General features: G+C 38.7%; 1 protein-coding gene across 1 annotated transcript in view; it reads left to right on the forward strand.

Annotated features, from left to right (window-relative positions):
• Positions 1-25,284, forward strand: part of Sos (Son of sevenless) — a 765,665-nt gene that overhangs the window by 582,111 nt on the left and 158,270 nt on the right. The gene's annotated exons all lie outside the window — the stretch shown is intronic.

Consider the following 25,284-nt stretch of genomic DNA (forward strand, 5'->3'; position numbering starts at 1 on the left):
CTTCTTTTCTTCATGAGGCCTCCAGTTATTCGTTTCTAATTAGCGTTGACCTCTAAGATTTTTTGGTACCATGTTTTCCCTTCATTCCCACCTAGATATACCTGCTCCCTTCACAAAGCTGCAGGTTGTTTTTATTGAGCCTTCTTGGATTTTTCTCTCTTCACCTGATAGTCCTAGAATGGAGAGTCTGATTCTGCCCAGCGCCTCCCATTCGAAAAGTATGTGTTCAGCTGATTCCTCTGCTTCATTGCATTTCCTACGTATATTGTTTCTTATTACTCCAATTCTATGTAGGTGTTTTTTCAGATGGCAGTGTCCTGTCAACAGTTCTACTATCCATCTTATATTTTCTCTGCTGAGTTTCAACAGTTCTTTAGTATGCTTCTTGTTTGGTCCTTTTATCAGTTCCTTTGCAAGCCTGCATCTTGGAGTATTTTTCCAGTTCTCCATTTGTTTCTTTTGTACCCATTTTCCTATGTAGTATCGGGTTTGTCCATAGAAAATCCCGCATACAAATTCTGGGCCTACAAAATATGTTTCTGCCCCTTTCCTGGGCAGTTTATCTGCCTTTTCATTTTCTTCTATACCTGCATGCCCTGGTAACCGTATTATTTTGACAATGTTGTACTTTGAGAACTTGAAGAGAAGTGAATGGCAATACCAGACAATTCTGGATATTATCCAAACTGCTTCTAGTGCCTTAATGGCCACTTGACTGTCCATAAAAATGAAAATGTTCTTATTCCTATAGTTCATTTTCAGATTTTCTTCAAGACATATTGTGATAGCTATCACTTCAGCTTGAAACACTGTAGTGTGTTTGGTCAGGCTCATCTGGATTGATCTCTCAGGTCTTCCCCCATTGTTCCCTCTTCCTTGCCATCCGCAGTCTTTGAGCCATCAGTCCACCACACTATATCTTCTTTTTCAGTATTCCATTTGTTGATATCCCAGTCTTCTTTTCTCATCTGGGTCTCAAACAGTTTCTCAAAGTTGTACTTTGGTATCATATGATCAGAAGGCATGTGTAGAACTTCCTCTGTTATTACTCTGTTAATTTTACAGTGTCCTAGTTTATGTCTTCAGTCACTCACTACTGATCTACATTTAGGGCAGTCGCCCAGGTGGCAGATTCCCTATCTGTTGTTTTCCTAGCCTTCTCTGGCTCAGAGACTGGGTGTTAGTGTTTGTTCCACCACTTTTCTCTTAATATTCAGACAACACACAGAGCCTCCGTGTCTCAGACGGCAGCTTCTCACCGCTAGATAACGTGGTTCAAATCCCGGTCACTCCATGACGGATTTGTGCTGGACAAAGTGGAGGCGGGACAGGTTTTTCTCCGGGTACTCCCGGGTTTTTTTTCCTGTCATCTTTCATTCCAGCACACTCTCCTTTCTCATTTCATAGTATCTATCAGTCATTAATAAATCACCTTGGGAGTGATGATCCCATCGTACTAATAGCCTTAATATGCTTCATTCATTTCATCCTTGACCCGGTCAAGGAAAACAGGTGGTAGGTTTTTTTAATTCAGACAACACACTGCACTTTCAACCACATCAGAAACATGCAATAGTGATTACTAGATTTTGGATATTTAGGTGTTAAAAGCTGCCTAAAAGACTGTAAGTAGTTTCTAAAATACTTTTAGGCAGCTTCAATTGTACGTATTTTTGTAGGCATTAATTAAAATATCATACTTATTTTGTAAATTGATAATCAATCAATCAATCAATCAATCACTACTGATCTGCATATAGAGCAGTTGCCCAGGTGGCAGATTCCCTACCTGTTGTTTTCCCAGCCTTTTCTTAAAGGATTACAAAGAAATTGGAAATTTATTGAACATCTCCCTTGGTAAGGTATTCCAATCCCTAACTCCCCTTCCTATAAACGAATATTTGCTCCAATTTGTCCTCTTGAATTCCAACTTTATCTTCATATTTCAATCCTTCCTACTTTTAAACACACCACTCAAACTTATTCATCTACTGATGTCCTCCCACGCCATCTCTCCCCTGACAGCTCGGAACATACCACTTACAAGTAATAAATCTCATTGTAGACCGTATTGGACATCAGATATGAATATTAAAACAAGAATAATAGTAAACACCACCTTTCCAATACTTATCTTTCCTTATATTTAGGAAATAAACATTACAACAGGCGTTGTAAGATGGGACATGTTTCGCTTAACAGTCGTAAGCATCATCAGCCGAAAATAAATCTTAGCCTAAAGTTAGGTCAGAACCCTGAGCCAAGTGTCCTTAACATATATGGCACCCTAAGAATCAACATTTATATTTAGAAAATGAAAATAGGCTTAAAACTAGTGTGAAAAAAACATAGAATGTTACAACATGGCTAAGAGAAGAAACACAATCGAGTTGAGACAGAGGATAAGAACAGAAAGTACAATACAGAGCTGGTAGTGAAATAATTAAAATCATTAGGATATCATTGTTACCAGTCAGTCAATCAGAATGTTCAAACATAAAAACAAGAGTGAAAATATATAAGAGTGTTCATCATGGCTGAGTTAGAAAAAACACGTAATCGTGTTGCCAGAGGTTAAAAACATAAGGTACAACACAGAGCTGGCCTCAGCCATGATGAACACACTTATATATTTTCACTCTTGTTTTTATGTTTGAACATTCTGATTGACTGACTGGTAACAATGATATCCTAATGATTTTAATTATTTCACTACCAGCTCTGTATTGTACTTTCTGTTCTTATCCTCTGTCTCAACTTGATTGTGTTTTTTCTCTTAGCCTGTTGTAACATTCTATGTTTTTTTCACACTAGTTTTAAGCCTATTTTCATTTTCTAAATATAAATGTTGATTCTTAGGATGCCATATATGTTAAGGACACCAGTTTCAGGGCCCTGACCTAACTTTAAGCTAAGATTTATTTTCGGCTGATGATGCTTACGACTGTTTAGCGAAACATGTCCCATCTTACAACGCCTGTTGTAATGTTTATTTCCTAAATATAAGGAAAGATAAGTATTGGAAAGGTGGTGTTAACTATTATTCTTGTTTTAATATACATACCACTTAGTCGAGCAGCTCGTCTCCTTTCTCCCAAGTCTTCCCAGCCCAAACTTTGCAAGAGTTTTGTAACGCTACTCTTTTGTCGGAAATCGCCCAGACCAAATCGAGCTGCTTTTCTTTGGCTTCTTGCCAGTTCTTGAATCAAGTAATCCTGTTGAGGGTCCCATACATGGGAACCATACTCTAGTTGTGACCAAATCGAGCTGCTTTTCTTTGGCTTCTTGCCAGTTCTTGAATCAAGTAATCCTGTTGAGGGTCCCATACACGGGAACCATACTCTAGTTGTGGTCTTACCAGAGACTTATATGCCCTCTCCTTTACATCCTTACTACAACCCCTAAACACCCTCATAACCATGTGCAGAGATCTGTACCCTTTTAACAATCATATTTATGTGATTACCCCAATGAAGGTCTTTTCTTATATTAACACCCAGGTTCTTACAATAATCCCCAAAAGGAACTTTCACCCCATCAATGCAGTAATTAAAACTGAGAGGACTTTTCCTATTTGTAAAACGCACAACCTGACTTTTAACCCCGTTTATCATCATACCATTGCCCACCGTCCAACTCACTATCGAGGTCACCCTGCAGCCGCTCACAATCTTGTAACTTATTTATTACTCTGTACAGAATAACATAATCCGCAAAAAGCCTTATCTCTGATTCCACTTCTTTACACATATCATTGATATATATAAGAAAACATAAAGGTCCAATAATACTGCCTTGAGGAATTCCCCTCTTAATTATTACAGGGTCAGATAAAGCTTCACCTAGTCTAATTCTCTGAGTTCTATTTTCTAAAAATTAAGCCACCCATTCAGTCACTCTTTTGTCAAGTCCAATTGCACTCATTTTTGCCAGTAGTCTTCCATGATCTACCCTATCGAATGCCTTAGATAGGTCAATCACAATACAGTCCACTTGGCCTCCTGAATCCAGGATATCTGCTACTTCTTGCTGAAATCCTACAAGCTGAGCTTCAGTGGAATAACCTTTCCTAAACCCAAACTGCCTTCTGTCAAACCAGTTACTAATTTTGCAAACATGTCTAATATAATCAGAAAGAATGCTTTCCCAAAGCTTACATGCAATGCACGTCAAACTGACTGGCCTGTAATTTTCAGCTTTATGTCTATCACCCTCTCCCTTATGCACAGGGGGCTACTATAGCAACTCTCCATTCATTTGGTATAGCTCCTTCAACCAAACAATAATCAAATAAGTATTTCAGATATGGTGCCATATCCCATTCCAGCACTCTGATTGCACTAATCTATATGAACTCATTCTAGCCTGTCCTTTTATAAAAGTGCATAGTGATGGGAGGTCTAGTAAAGTTTTTTTTTTCTTTCTCCTAATTGCTTTACGTCACACCAACACAGATAGGTCTTATGACGACTAACGGATAGGAAAGGCTTAGGAACGGGAAGGAAGCGGCCGTGGCCTTAATTAAGGTACAGCCCCAGCATTTACCTGGTGTGAAAATGGGAAATCACGGAAAACCATCTTCAGGGCTGCCGACAGTGGGGTTCGAACCCACTATCTGCTGGATGATGCAAGCTCACAGCTGCACGCTCTTAACCGCACGGTCAACTTGCACGGTTGTAAAGTATTCAAGGCTTCTGTCGGCGTAGTTCTCATAGTCCCAGTTATAGCTGTGCATGCCATTTTTCTGTAGGCTGTTCAATCGACTGCTGACTTTTCCTTCACTTTCTGCCACCAGATGATTGCAGCATAGGCCATTAATAGTCTAATGATCATTGAATATATCCACATTACCATTGATGGTCTTAGGCACATGTCTTCCCGACGGCTCTAATACATGCATACAGCAAGTTCTTGGCCCGGGTAATGTTCCTTTCTATATGTGGATTCCAGGTTATTTTTATCTAACACTACACCTAGGTGCAGTGCCTATTCTTCCATATTTACAGTATATCTTGCCCAACGTGCTTCAGTGATCTCTTTCCCTTTAATTTTCTCCTTCTTGAAAAAGGGACGAGAGTTATCTTGTTCGGATTGTCTGATAGTTAAGTGATCTTTGCATGAGGTCCTGAATAACATTCATCACCTTACCTCATACCACAATCACTATGTCATCTGCGTATCCTTGTGTATAAAAACCCTGTTCGTTAAGCATAGCTATGATTTTGTTCACCACGAGGTTCCACAGCAGAAGCGAAAGAACTCCTCCCTGAGGGCAGCCTCTGGTGGCCCTAACCATCGGTGTTTCTTCAAACAGGGTTGCTTTTATCTTCCTTCCGTCTAACATAGATTTAATGCATTTGACGACAGTTTTACTCACCTTGCTCATTTCCAATGCTTTGATCATAGTCATAGGTTGTTTTGCTGAAGGCTCCTTCTGTGTCTAAAAATGCCACCAGTGCAATTTCTGTATATTCTAGGCTTTCCTCTAGTTTACAAACCAACTGGTGGAGTGCTACTTCAGTGGATTTGCCAGGTCTATATGCAAACTGATTTTCATGTAACGTTGAGTTCAGTTGCACTGTTTTTCTGGTATATTTATCCAGAATTTTCTCCATTGCTTTCAGCATGAAGGATGTTAAACATAATGGTCTGTATGCTTTGGCTTGGGCTTAGTAGGCTTAGGTATAAATACTGCTTTAACTACAGGCCATGATTTCGGCACATACCCTAAAACTAGTCTTCTCTGAAGAGGTCCGTCAGGAATTGACGAGTATCTCCCGTCCTTCCTGTAGGAATATACAGTTATGTTTCATAGATCTAGGCCCGGTTTCTTCAACGAATGTTAAGTGTTAACTCTGCTGTTAAGGAGACTTAACACATAATTTAACAAAATGGTCGTCTCATCAAGGTTTTTTGCTAGGGGCTTTACGTCGCACCGACACAGATAGGTCTTATGGCGACTATGTGATAGGAAAGGCCTAGGAGTTGGAAGGAAACGGCCGTGGCCTTAATTAAGGTACAGCCCCAGCATATGCCTGGTGTGAAGATGGGAAACCACGAAAAACCATCTTCAGGGCTGCCGATAGTGGGATTCGAACCTATTATCTCCCGGATGCAAGCTCACAGCTGCGCGCCTCTACGCGCACGGCCAACTCGCCCGGTCAAGGATTGTTAACTCTAAGAAATTGTTAATACTTGTGTTAAATTACACTGGCAGCAGCCCTGTGTTAAACGTCTTAACAACTGCTAAAATTTCAAAATGGAGGCATATAGAAGACGTAAGTTTGAAGCTTTACTGCTGTATGAAGACTATTTATAAACTGAAGAAGGCAAAGGACGACCCATACTAAGAAATAACTACTTTCTATTGTTGTCAGAAGATATATTTCTAATTACCAAAGCCATAATAAACAAGATACTAGACGATAATGAAAATAGATTAGAGTTTTCAACAGTGAGGACAAATATCATGAGGCAGGATCTGCTTCGGACCACATGGAGGTGATAGAATACTAAAATGTGAACACATTTTACTCAAACTTGTCCGTTGAACCTAATAATTTCCGAAAAATTTATGAATCCCCCAATTCTAGTGCAACACCTATATACATAAAGAGTTTCATCGTCGACAAGTAGAGCAGTAGGCGAGTGGTCATCGCACTTGTCTCCGAACCGCGACGACATTAGTTCGAGTCCCGCCACAGACATGCTTTTTTTATATAAATTAAATCATTGTTTCAGGGAATGTGAAGGTAAAATGAATAATCAAATTGCAGTGGAACTTTATTTTCCACCTCAAATTTATCCATCAGTAACTGTGAGAACGTTTAGGCCTATATTAATTTCAAGTAGAAAATAAACTGTACTGCAATTTGCGTAATATTTTTGTTCCAATTTTTATCTCGATGTTCCCTCAAATATTAATTAAATGTCGTCTTCTTTATCTGTTTACCCTCCAGGGTCGGTTTTCCCTCGGACTCCGCAAGGGATACCACCTCTACCGCCTTAAGAGCAATGTCCTGGAGCTTCAGACTCTGGGTCGGGTATACAACTGGAGAGGATGACCAGTACCTCATCCAGGCGGTCTCACCTGCTATGCTGAACAGGGGCCTTGCTGGGGTATGGGAAGATTGGAAGGGATAGACAAGGATGAGGGAAGGAAGCGGCCTTGGCCTTAAGTTAAGAGGAGAAGTGGGAAACCATGGAAAACCACTTTCAGGATGGCTCAGGTGGGAATCGAACCCACCTCTAATCAGCTAACCTCCCGAGGCTGAGTGGACCCCATTCCAGCCCTCGTACCTCTTTTCAGATTTTGTGGCAGAGCCGAGAATCAACCCCGGGCCTCCAGGGGTGGCAGCTAATCACACTAACCACTACACCACTGAGGCGGACATGTTAATTTATTTTGTGCAAAAATCACAGCTGCGACGAGACTCAAATTCACGTCTACGAGGTTTGCAGACAAGTACGGTGACCACTTGGCCACCACTCCATTCCGCTGTGATGTAACTCCCAAGTATATATGCCTTGCATTGGAATCAGGGATTCATCAATTTTTCAGAAGTTATTAGGTTACGGACTTGACATGTTTAAGTAAAATTTGTTCGCCTTTTAGTGTTCTACCACCTCCACTTTGTCCGAAGCGGATTATGTAAAATGACATCTGACCTCATTTTTTTTTTAAATGAAAGCGTGTTGACTTACACCCTTACACACGAGTTACCGTTGAGTGTCTCCCCACAGGTACATTGAAGCTCGGTGAAATCGGTTGACCGCAGGGTCTGGCCTCTACTTGTTAGATATTATGCTTGAGACACTTTTCATGTAATTGTAGGCGACTATGTTCACGAGTGCAAGAAAAAGTGTGTAGAATCCTGCAAAGAATTCCTGCTGCCAATGCAGCATTAACAAGGCATTACATTATTTTCCCCGCAATAAAATAATGCCTGAAAACAATTCAAAACACATCATTTATCACATTTTCCCGGTGATAATATAAGAATCGCATTCATCATAACACTTTCGTTCCTCTTACTTAACATGTTTACGTCTTACCGGTCTCCGCTAACCATAACCTATAAAAACGTCAACCATGTGTCTGTGTGATAAAATACTATTACAACACACCACTAGGAGCGCTTTATGTAAAGAAACAAAAGATGCCTACTGCCAAACGCGTTCAGAAATCTCTCTGAAATGTGTTCATTTCTATTTAACAATTGTTTCCTAACAAATATTGAAAATGTGTTCGTGAAACAGGGCACTTTTAAACAAAGTGCTAAATTAATAACAATTGTTAGTTAACATTTGTTAGGCATAGATATCAAGGATCTATGCCTAACGTCTTCTTCAATACGGAACAATAATGAGAGTTGTTACTTGTAACATTTGTTAAATAAAATTTAACATACAGTTGAAGAAACCGGGCCCTAGAGAAGGCATATGAGGGAAAGGATGTTAGCTGTACTAGGGGATTATGGGTAGATTACTGAAAGCAATCAATGGCGTTTCAGTTGGGCTGCAGTGAAATTTGATAGTAGAAAAAGTTCTTGGTTCAAGGTACTTACAAGGGTTAGACAAGGCTGTAATCTTTCACCAGCTTAATTGTTTACATGGATCATCTACTGAAAGGTATAAAGTGGCTGGGAGGGATTAAGTTGAAATGTAGTGAGCAGCCTATACTGACGACTGGATCTTAATGTCAGATTGTGCTGGAAGCCTCCAGTCTAATATCTTGGAACGTGGAAATAGGCACAATGAGTATGATATGAAAATTAGCCTTTCCAAGACTGAGAAATTATTATTATACAAACTTCCTGCAACAGCTGCAGGTTGCCCAAAGACAAAGAGTAACTTAACAACAATAATGGATGTGGATACAATAGATAATGTGATCGTATGATGTTAAATGTAGGCAGTCGAGTGAGGCATGTCAAACATTTATTTGAGGTCCGCAAGCATGGTTCTTGAAGATCATGATGGACATCTTGAGAGTGGTAATCGCAATGTTATAGATAAAATCTCTATTCAGCCCAAAGGTATGGTTGCAGAAGTTGACAAAAAATGTAGGTATGGTTCCTCGAGCACCTAACATCAATCCGATTACAGAAATGGATGAGAACTTATATTTTTGCTTATAGAAGTTCACCGTTTCTTTTTTTCTCCATCGACCTCTTCCGGCTGGTTTTCGTTGGTCTCAAATCTAATTGTTGGATCAATGATGAAACCTTCAGAACAGGATGGCTTAAAGGCAATAATGTCAATGCGTCGGTTGCTTCCTCTATTGGAGAGACCCTGTACTTCTTCATAGACATTATAACTTTGTCCTCTCAGAGCGTTAGCTATCATGGATCTGGCTTCATTATGACGTGAGGTGCGTAGTAATTCACCATCTGGACAGGCTCCCAGGACATGTGAAAGAGTTTCGAACTCTCTGTGGCAACGCCAACAGAGGCTGTTGCCCTGGGATCTGCCAGGTACAGCATGCACAGCAGAAACATTGGCATTCATTTTTATTGCATTACGCCATTCACTGCAAGACAATCCTTTATGATAACGACCTTTGCCTTTATGCTCTTTTTTTGCTCCAGCTGTCAAAAGCTCTTCCCAATTCGAGTCGGACTTTCTTTATATCTACAAAACCATGTCTTTTGTCTCGAATAGATTCTGTTTCTGCTACATTCAATGTGGCGAGGCTCGTGCTGATTTCTTGACGTTTCTCGTTGAATGTAAAAACTTATTATTGGAATATTTCAAAATGTTGGATGCATTAATATGTTGCAGATATATTTCCCATGATACAAAAAATAAACCCAGACCTTTAAATTTCATTTCAGCGTATATGATATCATTCGGGACCTCCATGAGAAGTCGCAAAATTTCCTATAATGCCCCCCTAACCATAATATCGGTGTCATTTGTAAATTTGACGAATCTTTTGTGGTGGTACTGTCTGAAATGTATATACCAAACTGAGGCAGATTGAAGTGTTTGATTACAAATTTTTGATCAGAATGCAAAAGCGGTGAAGAAATAAGGAGCTCTAGGGTGTTTTTGAGCTTATTTAGGACCTCGACGGACTGGAAAGTAATTTCATTGGAGAAATTTACACCCAAATACTTAATATATTCTCGTTTCTTCAGACATGGTATCTGTTTTTCATCTGCCGTGAATAGTTTTTCTTCTGATAGGTGACCATGTTTGATGCATATTCCTTTACATTTTACAATATTGATGTTAAGTCTGATTTCTTGTAGTTGATGTATGGCCGCATGAGCAAGTACTAAAGCTGACGCAGAATCTTTTCCAACAATGACTACATCATCAGCAAAACTTAATACTGTTAGAGCTTCACGGTCTGGACTCAACTGATGAGCTACATGTAGTGAAAATAAATGTCATTTAAACATAATTGCAAACAAGTAAAAAAAATTGTAATAACTTGCCTAAATAATCTTCATTTTTCGCTTTTGGGATATTGTAATATATCCCTAGATCATCTTCACTGGAGTCAAAGTTCATAAGATCATCATCACAATCGCCTTCAAAATCGCCATGCGTCATTCTCATTTTTATCTCGTGTCTTACTTTATTAGCGTGTAATCAAATGTGACTTTTTAACTGTATAACTTTAACTTTTACTGTATAATTATAACAACGCCGTACTTCTATTTAATTGTACGTGTTACGTGGCGTCTGCCTGCGCCAGATGATGACCGATAGCTGTTCACGCTTCACCAAGTGACAGCTATGGACCACAATGTACAGCTCACACTTGTTTTAGTGTACTGCGCATGTCACTGGTGAACACTTCTTGTTCTGGAGCACGAAGTGCTTTGCCAGTCTGAAAACAGGTTCATGAACGGCCCACAGTCTTTGGAACAACCAACTCCGAGTTTTATTTGAAGTTTGTTGGAATGCTCTTTCCTTACTGCGCATGCATCAGACAGTTTGCAAATTGTTCCTGTTCTTGTTGGAACAAACCTAATGTGTGTGTGGGTTTTCCCAACTATTACGAAAAATCTGTTACAGCGAGTAAGTTTTTCGCCGCTCTGAATTTTCGCTATAACAGACTTCGGAAACGTACTTCTGTTAAGTAAACAGACAGAACATTGATTATAAAAACCAGATTTGTCAGTGTTGAAATCCATTATTTAATAGTGGTAAAATTTACAGTGAATATTTAGATCCAATAATTGTGGACAACACTTGGTTTTGGACTAAAAATAGCAGGAAAATTACAATATATGGCTGGGGTGACAGAAGAACAAAGTAAATAATTGGTGGAAAGGACAAATCACAGACAGTTGATGGATTTACCAGAAACATTCTTTAAGAAGGGGGACAATAAAGTGTGATATAACTATAGAGAAATAACACTCTTGTGTTATATTAGTTGTATTAGCAGAAATAAGAGTGGGGAAAGTGGAAAAATTAAAGAAGGTACAAGATAGTAAAATAAAGTGTGGAAATTAAAAGATAAAAATGTACAGGAAGAATCTCGAGAGACTGAAACAACAAATACCGGTTACTGTAGTAAAAAGTGTGGAAGATGAATGGTCTATATTCAGAAGGGCATATGTAAGTGGGGCAGATTGTGCCTATGGTAGAATTTCGACGAAAGTGGAGAGACCATGGTGGAATTGGAAGGTGAGAGAAGCAGTAAAAGAAAAGAAGAAATCATGGCAAGAATGGAATGGGATTTAAAAAAAGCCAGTAAAAGGAAGTATCTTAAAATGAAACGAAAAGTAAGTAATTGGTAATAGAAGAAAAGTTGGGAATAATTTACACAGAAGATGGAAACAGATTGGAACTGGCAGTAAAAGAATGCTGTATGGAATTATACGAAAATAGAAATTAAAGAGTTTATACAAAGCTTATGAAAGAGGAAGACAAGTAGTTGATAACACATCCAGAAGAAATAAAGGGAAGATGGAAGGAGTATTTTGATACACTGCAGAATGTGAGAAATTGTACAGAGGAGACAATAGTAATATGGTGTGATGAAGAAATGAAAAGTCGTATGGCTTTTAGTGCCGGGATATCCCAGGACGGGTTCGGCTCGCCAGGTGCAGGTCTTTCTATTTGACGCCCGTGGGCGACCTGCACGTCGTGATGAGGATGAAATGATGATGAAGACAACACATACACCCAGCCCCTGTGCCATTGGAATTAACCAATTAAGGTTAAAATCCCTGACCCGGCCGGGAATCGAACCCGGGACCCTCTGAACCGAAGGCCAGTACGCTGACCGTTCAGCCAGCGAGTCGGACATATGTTGTGATAACTCAACAGTAGATGATGATGTAACCTTGTTAGAAGGGGAATTAGCAGTCTGTAAAATGAAAATGAAGAAGGCACCATGAATCAATCAAATCAGCATCTGCATCTAGGGATGTCAACCAGGTGGCGGATTCCCTATTAATTGTTTTTACCTAGCTTTTTCTTAAACATTCCCAAAAGACCTTGGAAATTTATCGAATATTTCCCTTGGTAAATTATTCCAGTCCCTTACTCTTTGTCCTATAAATGAATACTTCCCCCAATTTGTCCTCTTGAATTCCAACTTTAGCCTCATATTAAGAACTTTTCTACTTTTGAAAGCTCCACGGAAGCTTATTTGTGTATTCATTTCATTCCATGCCAACTCTCCACTGACAACTCGGAACACACCACATAAAATTAAACATAACTTTGTTCTCAATTTTTATACTTTGATGGCTGAAGATGTTTTTTAACAAACACACAACTAGTACCATGATTCACTGATGTTATTCTGAAATTAATAAATTAATTAATATTGTAAAGGTGGAAATTCATCAAAAAAGAACCATAACATTTGTTAAGGTCGACATTATAGGCTAAAAAAGTGAATTTAATTTCTTGTAATGTGTCTCATAGTCGAGCATCTCGTCTCCTTAATCCCAATTCTTCACAGCTCAAAGTGTGCAACATTTTGATGTTAGCACAAAGACGCACACAAAATGCTGTCAATTGTGTATACTGTTTTATTTACACATTATCGTACACACACATTCTAATAAACTGCCATCTTGAAACAAAACACTACTATGAAGAAGTAGAAGCATGAAGCATGAAGTAGAAGAAAAATAGCATGTCAATTAGTATGTTTACATGGGGATTGAGATAGATTTGAGTACACTTACCGTATTGAATACGATCCCCGTTTACATGTAGTAGGCTATTTGAGTATCGTATTGAATCCGCCAGGCAACATCGACGTATATGAACGATGCAGAATTGTAGTAAAATCGATATCACCTTTTAGAATTTAAAAACGCCAAATGCAGTAGAAGCCCAGGAGATAAATTTCAGTTTTGAAAGTATGTGTGGTATTCCAAATCTAATTGGTACAATAGATGGAACGCACATTCCAATTTTATTTTATTAATTGTAAGGGCTGGTGGTCTTACAATATGATTGCAATTGTTGATCATTTATACAGGTAAATATATTTACTGGCTTGTTATATTTGTTATTTCGACAGAACTTGGATCATGATGATTTTGTCAGAACAAACATGGAGTGTGTGTGTGTGTGCAGTTGTTTTCAATATGATTTCAGTCCGATTCACATTTGCGTGGAACTCGGTTCGAACTGAGAACGATACGATCCCAGATTTTACCATATCTACCTTTTGACTCAATCTAAACTGAGTCTTCGTTTACATGGCGTTTTCAATACGGGAAGTGTACTCAGATCGATCTGAATCCTGCATGTAAATGTACTACCAATCATAACATGAATTAACATACTCCATTAAAGACTTGCACTGACAACTCTTGTTACGTGTTCTTACATGAAATAAACTCATATTAACTTATTGCGGACCTTGGTCGGCGTAAGACGTTTTTGCTTGCTCCTATGCTGCGGGCCGTGGACGGCATAAGACGTTTAATGTTCCACGTGAAGCAGTGCTGTTCATATTCGTCATCTATGCATTCTTACACCTTAGTCAGCATTACTGGTTGTAGCAGGAAGTTGGTTGATCTTTTTGAGATAACCCTCGCATTGAGTGTGCTCGTGTTTATCTTAGCTGTTTTAGCGGGAATATCTCAGCACTTCCTCGCGCGTCAAGTCGGTACTTGAGATTCCAATGCAGTGCGTGTCGTTCTTACCGAGTGTAGTATAATGGCTTACAAAACAAAGTTTCTTACGGAAGATTAATTATTAGATATTGTTCACAATGGTTATTCTAGTGATGAACTTATTCCTGAAATAGACTCAGATAGTGAAAGTGAGAGTGACGAGGAAATTACGATTCCTGAATCCGATAGGCGTATAGAGGAAAGTGAAGTGCCTGATACATATCATCCTAGATATTGTCCACCTGTTCCACCATTTACAAGGAATTCAGGTATAAACGTTCAAATAGAAATTAAGCAGGATATTTTGAGTTACGTAAGTATTTTCATGAATGACGAATTTTATCAGTATGTGTGTGAGCAGACCAATCTATACGCTAGTGATAAGTGCGGTGCCCCGGCCTTTCACAAAGAATTCGATCATGCAATCGTGGAAACCGATTAGTCCAAAATCCTGATATAAAAAAGGTACTGGACCGAAGACCCTGTTTTTCATACTCCGATATTTTCTAAAACAATGTTCCGAATACGCGTCCTTCATATTCTTTCATTTCTTTGCTTCGGTGACAGTAATCATTATGCCGAAAATACAGATAGGCTGTATAAAATTAGACGTATTTTGAAACCTGTGACACCAGATATCACACCCTAAATATTTATTACAGGTAAGCACAAAGTATCATTTTTCTAACATTTATAGTTTAGGAGTACTGTAATTGTAAATTGTATTAAGTGATGCACGTCAAGAGGGCCGGGCATGAAAATGGCTGGTCCAGGCATTCAAGTGTACCGCTCAGAAGCAGGTACTGAACGTATTAATATACATTTAGCTGATGTTTCATGACATACCCTCACAAATAATATGATCATGATTTATACCAAACCATGTTCGTACATAACTACATAAATAATAATAATAATAATAATAATAATAATAGTAATAATACTAACAGATGTAAACAACTTCAGAGCCACACCTCACAAGTAATAATCCGGGGCCAGAGTTCTGGTTCAAGTAGGGCAAAGGATTCTGGGAGCCCTACACCACCATGTTTGGATCAGTCGGAGGATCCATCACCCCGCAAACTCAGAATGAAAGAGAAGCATTTCTTTGGCACACTCAATGGGAACACCCTTTTGAAAGTTGGTAAACAAAAGGAACTGATCAAAGTACTCGATGAATATAAGATAAAAGTTCTAGCAGTCCAAGAAACAAGATTTATTTCAGATGAAGTGTCGGCTATTGGAAACTACAGAATACTGAAAGGACGGCCAGCTATGAAAGTTAAGAAGTCAGGGAAAACCAAGAACCCAGTATTAATACTTGGGACAGCCTTCTTTATTCACAACTCTATAACAGAATCTATAGTAGACTTAAGATCTCCATCTCCCAAACTGTCTGTACTAACTCTCAAAAGTGGAAACAAATCGTACTCCATCTTCAATGCTCATGCTCCAGTTAATGAAATGAAATGGCGTATGGCTTTTTAGTGCCGGGAGTGTCCGAAGACAAGTTCGGCTCGCCAGATGCAGGTCTTTCTATTCGACACCCGTAGGTGACCTGCGCGTCGTGATGAGGATGAAATGATGATGAAGACAGCACATACACCCAGCCCCCGTGCCATTGGAATTAACCAATTAAGGTTAAAATCCCCGACCCGGCCGGGAATCGAACCCGGGACCCTCTGAACCGAAGGCCAGTACGCTGACCGTTCAGCCAACGAGTCGGACAGTTAATGAAGATAACAGGAAGAATCCAAAGAAATTAGAAGAATTTTGGTCACAACTTGAAGGAACTGTTCAGAACCCCAGAAAAACATGTCAAGATCATGATGGGAGATTTTAATGCTCAGATTGGAAGAGAGATAGAATTTCGAAACATTGTTGGAACATACACGGGTCACAAAGGAACAAACAGATATGGTGAAAGACTGACAGATGTTTGTGAATCATTTGGCATGAAAATAATGTCCACTCAATTCAAGAGAGCTCCCAAGCAGATGATGACATGGTGATCAACTAACTCCATGTTAGGGGAATTCCAAATTGACCCTGTAGCGACCACCAGCCCGAGGGAAATAATGAATCTGAGAGTGCAGAAAGGTGCTAATTTTGATTCTGACCACTATCTAACAAGGATAAAAGTGAAGCCCACACCTTGTTACCGTAGAAAGAAACCCCTCAGAATACAGAAGTACAGAATTGAAGAACTCAAAAGTCGGCAAAGAAATAGTAGTGAAATATCAGAAAGAACTCAACACGTTTGGAGTCCTATGAGTGGGACAAAATGGCTTGAAAGATTCAGGAAGCAGCGAAACAAACAATTTTTCTTGCTAAGAAGAAGAAACATCCATGGTGGAATGATGAGTGTGAAGATGCTCTACGAAGACAATCAGAAGCTTGGGACAAGTGGAACTCCAACAAACAGAACTTCAAAGAATTTAAGATCCAAAGGAAAAGGACAGCAAAGGTGTTCAAGAATGCCAAAAGAAGGTTTGAAAGAGACCAGCTGAGAGAGATAGAAGAGAATTTCAAGAAAAACAACACCAGGAACTTCTATCAGACGTTTAAGACAAAACTTCGAGGTTACTCATCACCCAACATTTGTTTCAAAAATGATCAAGGTAAGCTGATTATGAGCAACAAACAGAACTGTGAACACTTGGCTAAATATTTCAAAGAATTGCTCAGCTGTGATCCACCTCAAGAAAAGCTGACATTCCAGAAACCAGAAAGCACACTGCATGAATTAACCCCGCCAGATAAGAACGAAATAAAGGAAATCATCAAGAGCTTCAAAATAACAAACCATCTGGCAAGGACTCAATTTTTGCTGAACTTCTGAAATATGCAGGGGATAACTTCCTGGAACAACTTGAAACACTCTTTCAACAGATCTGGTCCGCAGGAGAGATCCCAGAAGAATGGAGGGAGGCTATCATCCAACCCCCCACCCCCTCCCTGCACAAGAATGAAGACAAAATGAATGTCAATAATATAGAGGGATATTACTTTTGCCAGTATCCTACAAGATACTTCCTATAGCACTCAAGCGTAGGATAGAAGGACATATAGATAAACAATTAGGAGAATATCAAGCTGGCTTTCGAAAGGGGCGGTCATGTGCAGAACAGATTTTTACCATCAAGACCTTAATCAAAACTAAGACATTAGCAGCAGATAAGAAAGTGATAATGACATTTGTGGATTTGAAAACAGCATATGACTCCATAGACCGGGACACACTAATGGAAGTGCTTAAGGAATTTGGTATAGTCAATAAGACAACAACCCTGATTCTTCAAACACTAAAAAAAACATGATCAGAGGTAAAATTTTTAGGAGAACTGTCAGAGCTCTTTGAAATCAAAACAGGTTTGAGACAAGGAGATGGCCTCTCTCCAGTTTTGTTCAACTGTGTTTTAGAGAAAGTTATCAGGGAATGACAAAAAGAAATGAGCAAGTTCAACTTTCCAAATGGAATTAGATTAGGTTCCAAGAGAACTAGGCTTAAATTTGAATGCCTCGCATTTGCAGTTGATAGTCTTTTTTTTTGCAGAGAATTTGCAAATTGCAATTAAGCAGATTGAAGTTCTCAAAGAAACAGCAGACAAAACAGGATTGCAAATATCTTTTGAGAAGACGGAGTACATGAACATAAATACCACTGACCCATCCTGGATAATGAGGACGAAGTACAGTGACATCAAAAGAGCTACAAAATTCAAGTACCTAGGAGAGATTTTGACTCCAAACATGAATGAGAAAGCAGCAATTCAAGAACGTGCAAGAAAGATGGAAACTGCATTTAGATTGTCAGAACACCTACAAATCTAAGTCACTCTCCTACCATGCCAAATTCAAGCACTACAGCACGATAGTCAAACCTGAATGTTTATACGCACCTGAGACAATAGCCACGAAGGGACTCTCAGATTTGGAAAAGAAAGAAAAGAGGTTCCTTAGAAAGATTCTTGGACCCAGAAAATCATCAGACAAGTTTATGTTTTGCATGAGACCAAACCAAGAACCATACCAACAAATTGGAACCATCTCCACCACAATGAAAAAGAGGAGATTGACGTTGTACGGACATATTAAAAGGATGGGATCAGAGAGACTCACCAACAGGATCCTCACCTTCCAGGAGAACAGGAAGACACAAGTTTCATGGGTAAAAGAAGTCCACCGAGATTTGGAAAAATGTGGGATCACGGCAGAAAATATAACAAACAGAAAAATCTTCAGGCAGAGAGTTGCAGAGGTGAAGGATCTAGCTGATGAGAAAACGAAGAAGAATTGAGTATTCTCGGCAGAAGAATGAGCACGAGCAAGCCAACAGATAAAGGAATAATGGCGAAAGTGGAAGGAGAAAGAACTTGAGAAAGCAATGGAAGTTGCGTAATCGCAGCCCATAGATGGCTGAAACGAAAAGAATAATATAATAATAATAATAATAATACTCTTTGAGCTCGATATTTCCATTATTTACCCATGTTGGACTACAATCAGTGTACAGATTGTTAAAGTGCATATGGAAGCAGAAATGTGTTCCAGAAGACTGGGGAAAGGTGGGCCTAAAATGACGCCTTCATCTGTCCATGAAACTGTTGAATCAATACACAAAATAATAGAAGTGCTACATAATGATTTGGTAGTAGCAAACCTTGTAATTAAAAAATTACAGTCTGAAAAGGCAAATCTGATTGGAGAGGTGATCAGGTGATCATTATGTAACAGGGCAATGCATTCTACCAGAGTGTAAGAAACCTTGTCTAGGATAAGGAAGTATCGATGTATTAGGCACCCATATTGACCTGTGCAGCTGAGACATGGCCAGTGGCAAGTAGGGTGGATACTGTTCAGCCATGGAGCCAGACAAGAGGATGATGTTTCGGCATGATGGAAGAGATTTAGGAAAGATTGCAGAAAGTGCTCTTCACACTCTACATGAGCCTTCTCTGGCCAACAATCCATCATCTTCCCATCCAAGCAGTTACCACTTCCAGTATTTAATTTAGATCTCACAGGATCTGGAGTTTTAATATGACCTCATCATTAGCTCATATCTAAAGGGCCCCATACACGCGCAGACTTCTGGAATACTTACCTGCACAGACTTGCCTCTGGGAGGTAAGTCGGAAGTATGCAGTTGCCCACACACGCTCAGACTAAATTATTATTTACCAAGGAGGTTGAATATGACGCGTTCAGCTGTTTTCTGTTTAAGATTATGCACTTCGGATGGTTGAATTATATATAATATATGAAATTAATTAGATAGTCGGTATAGAAGATGAGTTGTTATTTGGACATAATGTAGCGCTCTGCACGAAGAAGACGCGCAAAAAATTATTTCGGTTTTCATATTTGTAGGTTACCACGTTTACATTTATTGCCGCAACTCTGAGGTAGCGCTTTCGTCGCAAATTCTCCAGCTGAATTCAAGCAGTGCCAGAATGTCAGAGACTTGTCGGCAGACTTATCGGCCATACACACAGAGACATATCTGAAGAGACTGGTTTGCGCCGATTTACCTCCGACTAAGTCTGCTCGTGTATGGGGCCCTTAATATAAAGATTTAAATTGTAATATTTAATTGTGTTATGCACCTGGATTATTTGAAATGGCTTCACTCCCCTATGCTGGCATGATTTAGACTCTCAAGAAATAATCACAGTTCTGTCAGATTCCACTACGTAATTATAAAATGTTTACATACATGTTATAAGAAAACCAGTCTATGGCATGAAATCCATTAACAGTCGTGTCAGAACTAGCTGAGTGCACATGCTTTCAAAGCATCCCTAGGAAGCCAAGGAAACATAGTGAAATCGCCAGGCTGAGTGACTTAGACAGTAGAGTTCTGGCCTTCTGTGTTCGATCTTTGCTCAGTCTGATGGTCTTTATAGGTGTTCAAATATGCCAGCCTTATGTTGATAGATTTACTGGCACATAAAAACGGCAAGGCGAAATTCTGCCATATCAGACTGTCTGAAAATTATGAAAAGTAATTACAGGGATATAAAACTAATAATGTTATTATAATGAAATTATTGGTATAGAGAACAGTCTGAGACAACAGTCGAGTCTTACATGACTAACTTTCGTGCAGTTGAATTTGTAAGTTCATGGATGAAGATGAAAACATTCAATATGTACAGATATTCAAATACTTCGGCAGCGTGATTTCCAGCAGGGGTACTGCAGATGAAGAAATAGTGAACAGAGTGGCTAGCAGTTGCAACTTCTACAGCCTCATAAGACAATTTACTTTGGGATAACAAGGTATCCATGAGAACCAACATGACTCTATATAAGTCATGCTTTGTGCCCATTCTCACATACAGTCTAGAAACATTTACACTGAAAGAGAGAGAGAGAGAGAGAGAGAGAGAGAGAGAGAATTTAGTAAACTGCAGGCATGTGAAATAAAGTTTCTGCAAACTACCCTCCCAAAACAATGCAAGGACCATGTAAGGATCGATGACATCAGAATGGAACTGGAAATGGACTTAATTTAAGAGAAGCTACGGACTTCGAGACTAACATGGTATCACAGTTCACAATTATAGGGTGATGTATTCACAAAGACGTGCGCATGAAATGCTGTCAATTGTGTACACTATTTTATTTACAAATTTTATATACATATTCTACACACATGAACTAATCAACTGCCATCTTGAACACTTGACTACTATGCTCTTGAACAAAACAGTTACGAAGAAGAAGAAGATGATGATGATGATGATGATGATGACTGCTACAATAGCATGTCAACATACTACCAATCACAACATTAATTCACATACTCTATTAATGATTTGCACTCACAGCTCCCGTTAAACAACTCCTCACCGAGCTCGATAGCTGCAGTCGTTTAAGTGCGGCCAGTATCCAGTATTCGGGAGATAGTGGTCTGAGAGTTTCACGTTCAGCTCTAAATCTTTCCTTCGCTAATTGGTAAATCTCGACACCACACTCAACATTTCCCATTTAGGCTCCCTGTCCAGAGTACTTTGTGATGGAGCTGACACTAGACCAGCAGTAACCGTTTAGATACTATTCTCCATGCCACACAGTGTGATTTGTTCTGACCGTGCAGATTTTGTCGTGCAAAAATTATAAATTGGATCTATAAGATAAATGGTCTTTTGTCCATTATATTTAGTTGCTCCTTTTCCTTGATTCAGATAATCAGTTTCTGAGTTGTCTTCAGATTTCCTCTATAGACCTTTTAAGTTCATTATGGTTAGTCATCAGGTTTTATTGCAGCCTCAGAATTCTCAGTCAGAGGCTGTAATGTGTGATTTTCTGTTGACTACTGTTATTCTTACTCCTTGTGGAATATTGGTTTGGATTGAGACATCATTGTTTTCATGAATTTCGTACTCATCATCAAATGTATTTCCTGCAGTTGAAGAGCCTGTTTCATCATAGATTTGTTCCGAAGAAATATCTTGTCGCTGTCTGGTCTTACGTGGAGTTATTTTTCTGGTTTGAATGTAATGGGTATAATTCGAAAACTGACTAGACACACTCTCTGCCTTCAGTATATTTTTCTTTTAGTTTTATCTTTTATCTCCATATCTAAAATTCAGGCTACAAACATGAAAATAATCGGGTGGAATCCATTGACCACCCTTGATTGATCCTTGCCTTGATATAGAGTTAAGCCAATTTCCTCCAAGTTCTTTACTTGGAGGATTTCATGAAACCTCACACCTGAATAATTTTGATTCCTTGCTATGATGTACAGAGAGGAACACAACAATTCATCATTTTACAACCAGAGATACACACATAGATATTCGATGCAAACGCTCGGGAACACAGTGTGGGTACAGAGATAAACTGGGTGCAATAGCTGGTGCCCCTAGCGGAGGTTTGTGATACTAAGAGCTCATGCTGAGCAGCATGTTAACCGCATAGCATAGAGCAGGTAGTATTTAGGATTGAGACAGCGGTGGTGGATATATGGGATTTCTAGAATGAATTAAGAAAAAGTAGTGTTAGAGATTGTCTACTGAACTGTGAAAAATATATAAGAATTATTTACATGTCTTACTCTCTCACTTCCCAGGCTGGTTGCCTGTGGCCCTGTTGGAGATGTTCTGTGTATTTCTCCTCGTTCAACGAGGACTGATGTTGGGAGTAATGGAGGGTACGGATAGAGTTGTTGGGAAGGGGTGTGTCCTGAGGGTTTGTGAGTACCATTTTTTTTTCTTTCTGCTATTTCATTAAGATTATGGTTTGGGTTGGTGTATTAATCCAGTTGAATGCATTATTCTTTAATTATGTTGAGCAAGGTACATTTGGATGTTATTTTGAGAATTTTCAGTATTGGAAAAATTAAGTTTCAGAAAGACCATGAGTTGCGCCATGATGGAGAAACTGTTGTGTTTGACGGCATTAATATGTTTGAAGTAACAAGTAATAAAAGTCCCACCTGTTTGTCCAACATAACGTGCCTCATAGTTGACACATTCCATTCTGTAAATCCCTGAGTGGTTGTATTTTGTACTTTTATTGACAGATGTAGTATCATGAAAAAGAGTTGAATTGTTGTAGGAAGTTTTGAAAGCTATCCTTAGATTACATCTTGTAATTCTTAGAATTCTTAGAATTTAAATTTAAATACATACACTTGTAATTATAACAAGTATTGATGAGGTGGAGGCTCCCAACACTATAATTGTGAACTGTCGAACTATCAGTACAGACATGAAACTAATAACAATGATGCTAACATGGTATGGACACATAAAGTGAATGCCTGGCACAAAAACATCACTTGCATGCCTAGAAAAGAGGGTTGAAAGAAGAAGACCTAGGAAGAGATGACTACCCCAGCTGAAAGAGGATGTGGATATAAGAGAAGGTGGTTGGGAGTCATTAGTGAGAGAAAAGGCATTTCTGGACAGATGACTATGGTGAAAACTCGGTATGCTGGAGAGGTTTGATGATGATGGTGGATGAATTTATTGAGATACTGTGAAACTTGCAATCTTTAAACTTGTGATTATCTTTTGGGATGCAGTTTCTCAATTAGTACGGAGGTATTCCATAAATAATAAACATGTTTATGTTACTGCAGCTTGTATGATGCAACACTAGTGAAAATCACACCAGTCACCTTCACACAGTGCAGTGCTTGAATAAGATGCACATGTGTTCATTTTGTCCTAGTATTACTTGTGTGTAGATAAGTTACAAATAGAGCCTGCAGATGTGTCGTGTACTGTGACTGAGTTAAGTTTGTGGTGATTTCATTGTTGTTCATAGTACAGTTTCTTGTTAGGCTACTCCCTTTTGTGTGGCAAGTTCACAGTGGACCGTAATACAGTTTCTCGTTAGGCTACTCGCTTTTCTGTTGGCCATACCAGCACAGATGATGATGGCCTGAAATCGGAAAGCCAAAAACATCAACAGATTAACGAAGTGTGGAACTTGTGGCGGATGCTCTTCAGGGAGAGCACCATATGATATGCGATGAAATTTCCGAAGCCATGGTTATTTCACCAGTGTAGGATTCTTTCCATTTTTTTGCTTGATTGATGTTAATGGAGGATTTTTGCCCAGTTTTACTTCCTCGTAAAACAATAATCACCACCACCACCACTGACGAAGTGTAATAGACTTATATGACTTGAAAACAATATTCTTTAACCCGTGGGTAAATAATGCCAGTATCGAGCTATTATTATTATTATTATTATTATTATTATTATTATTATTATTATTATTATTATTATTATTATTATTATTCTTGCGTTCTGGCCTTCTAAGGACCATGTTACAATTTCAATTCTTCCTCCTTAGTTCTTTCCTTTCCTTCCAGTATTCTTTCATTGTTTCACTGTGCTTCTTTTTCCTGTCTTCAGTCCACTTTGTGCCTGTTTTCTTTTCCTTCCTCCCTTGGAATCCTTCCATTTGTAAGACTTTCTTCCTAAAAATCTTTCTTTCCAATAATTCTTCTTCTCGTATGTTGTTCCTTTCCAGGTCTTTCTAGACTTCTTGAATCCAGGTGGTAGTTGATTTCTTTTCCCAAAGGTACTTGAAGATTCGTTTAGTTAGTCTTTTGTCATCCATTCTGTAAATGTGTCCAAGAAATAGCAATCTCCTTTTTCTTATTGTTTCTGATATGTTTTCTATGTTCTGGTAAATTTCATTGTTACTTCTTAATTTCCAAAACTCTGCAATTCTTAGAGGACCTAATATTTTCCGTATAATTCTTCTTTCTAATATTTCTAATTTATCGAGCTTGTAGTTCAGTGCTAGACATTCACTGGCATAAAGGCATTCTGGTTTCACTACTGTGTTGTAGTGCTTTAATCTAAGTTTTCTTGATAAGCACTTTTTGTTATAAGTATTCTTAGTTATACCGTAAGCTCTTTCCATCTTTTGTATCCTCTCCTCTATAGCAGATTTTTCTAAACCATTTTCTTGAATTGCCTCACCCAAATATTTGAATTTCTTTACCTTTTCTATTTGACCAATATCCGTTACTAAAAACTTTGGGGCACTCTTTATATTCGTCAAAAATTTTGTTTTCTCGGCAGAGATTCTCAAGCCTGTCATGTTGGCTGTCTTTTCAAGGAGATTGACTTGCACTGCTGCATCTGTAAGGCTTTCTGAAAGTATGGCAAGTCATTTGCAAATGCTAGGCAATTTATTGCAACACCTTTGTTCTTCTTCCCCAGCATGAGTGGCAATATTTTGGATTCTTTCAGTTTTTCATTCCAAATTCTTACAATTTTCTCCACGACACAATTGGAAAGGAGTGGAGATAGACCATCGCCCTGCCTGACGCCTGTATTTATTTTGAAAGGTTGAGATATTTCACCCATAAATTTTACTTTTGAGATAGTGTCTGTAAGTGTTTCACAAATTAGGTTTGCCAATTTAATTTTAACTCCAAATTCCTGGATTACTTTATCTACGGTTTCCCTATCAACAGTGTCGAAAGCTTTTTTAAAGTCAATAAATGTTACAACTATGTCTTTGGAGTTTATTAATCTGTATCGAATTATAGATTTCAGGTTGAAAATCTGTTCAGAGCAAGATCTTCCCTCTCTAAATCCACCTTGATATTTACCCAATTAACTGTCCAGTGTCGATTTTACTCTGTTTAGTAGTATTGTTGAAAATATCTTGTAAGCAACTGGCAAGAGAG

Source organism: Anabrus simplex, chromosome 1 (genome assembly GCF_040414725.1).
Source record: "Anabrus simplex isolate iqAnaSimp1 chromosome 1, ASM4041472v1, whole genome shotgun sequence".
In the NCBI taxonomy this organism is placed as follows: domain Eukaryota; kingdom Metazoa; phylum Arthropoda; class Insecta; order Orthoptera; family Tettigoniidae; genus Anabrus; species Anabrus simplex.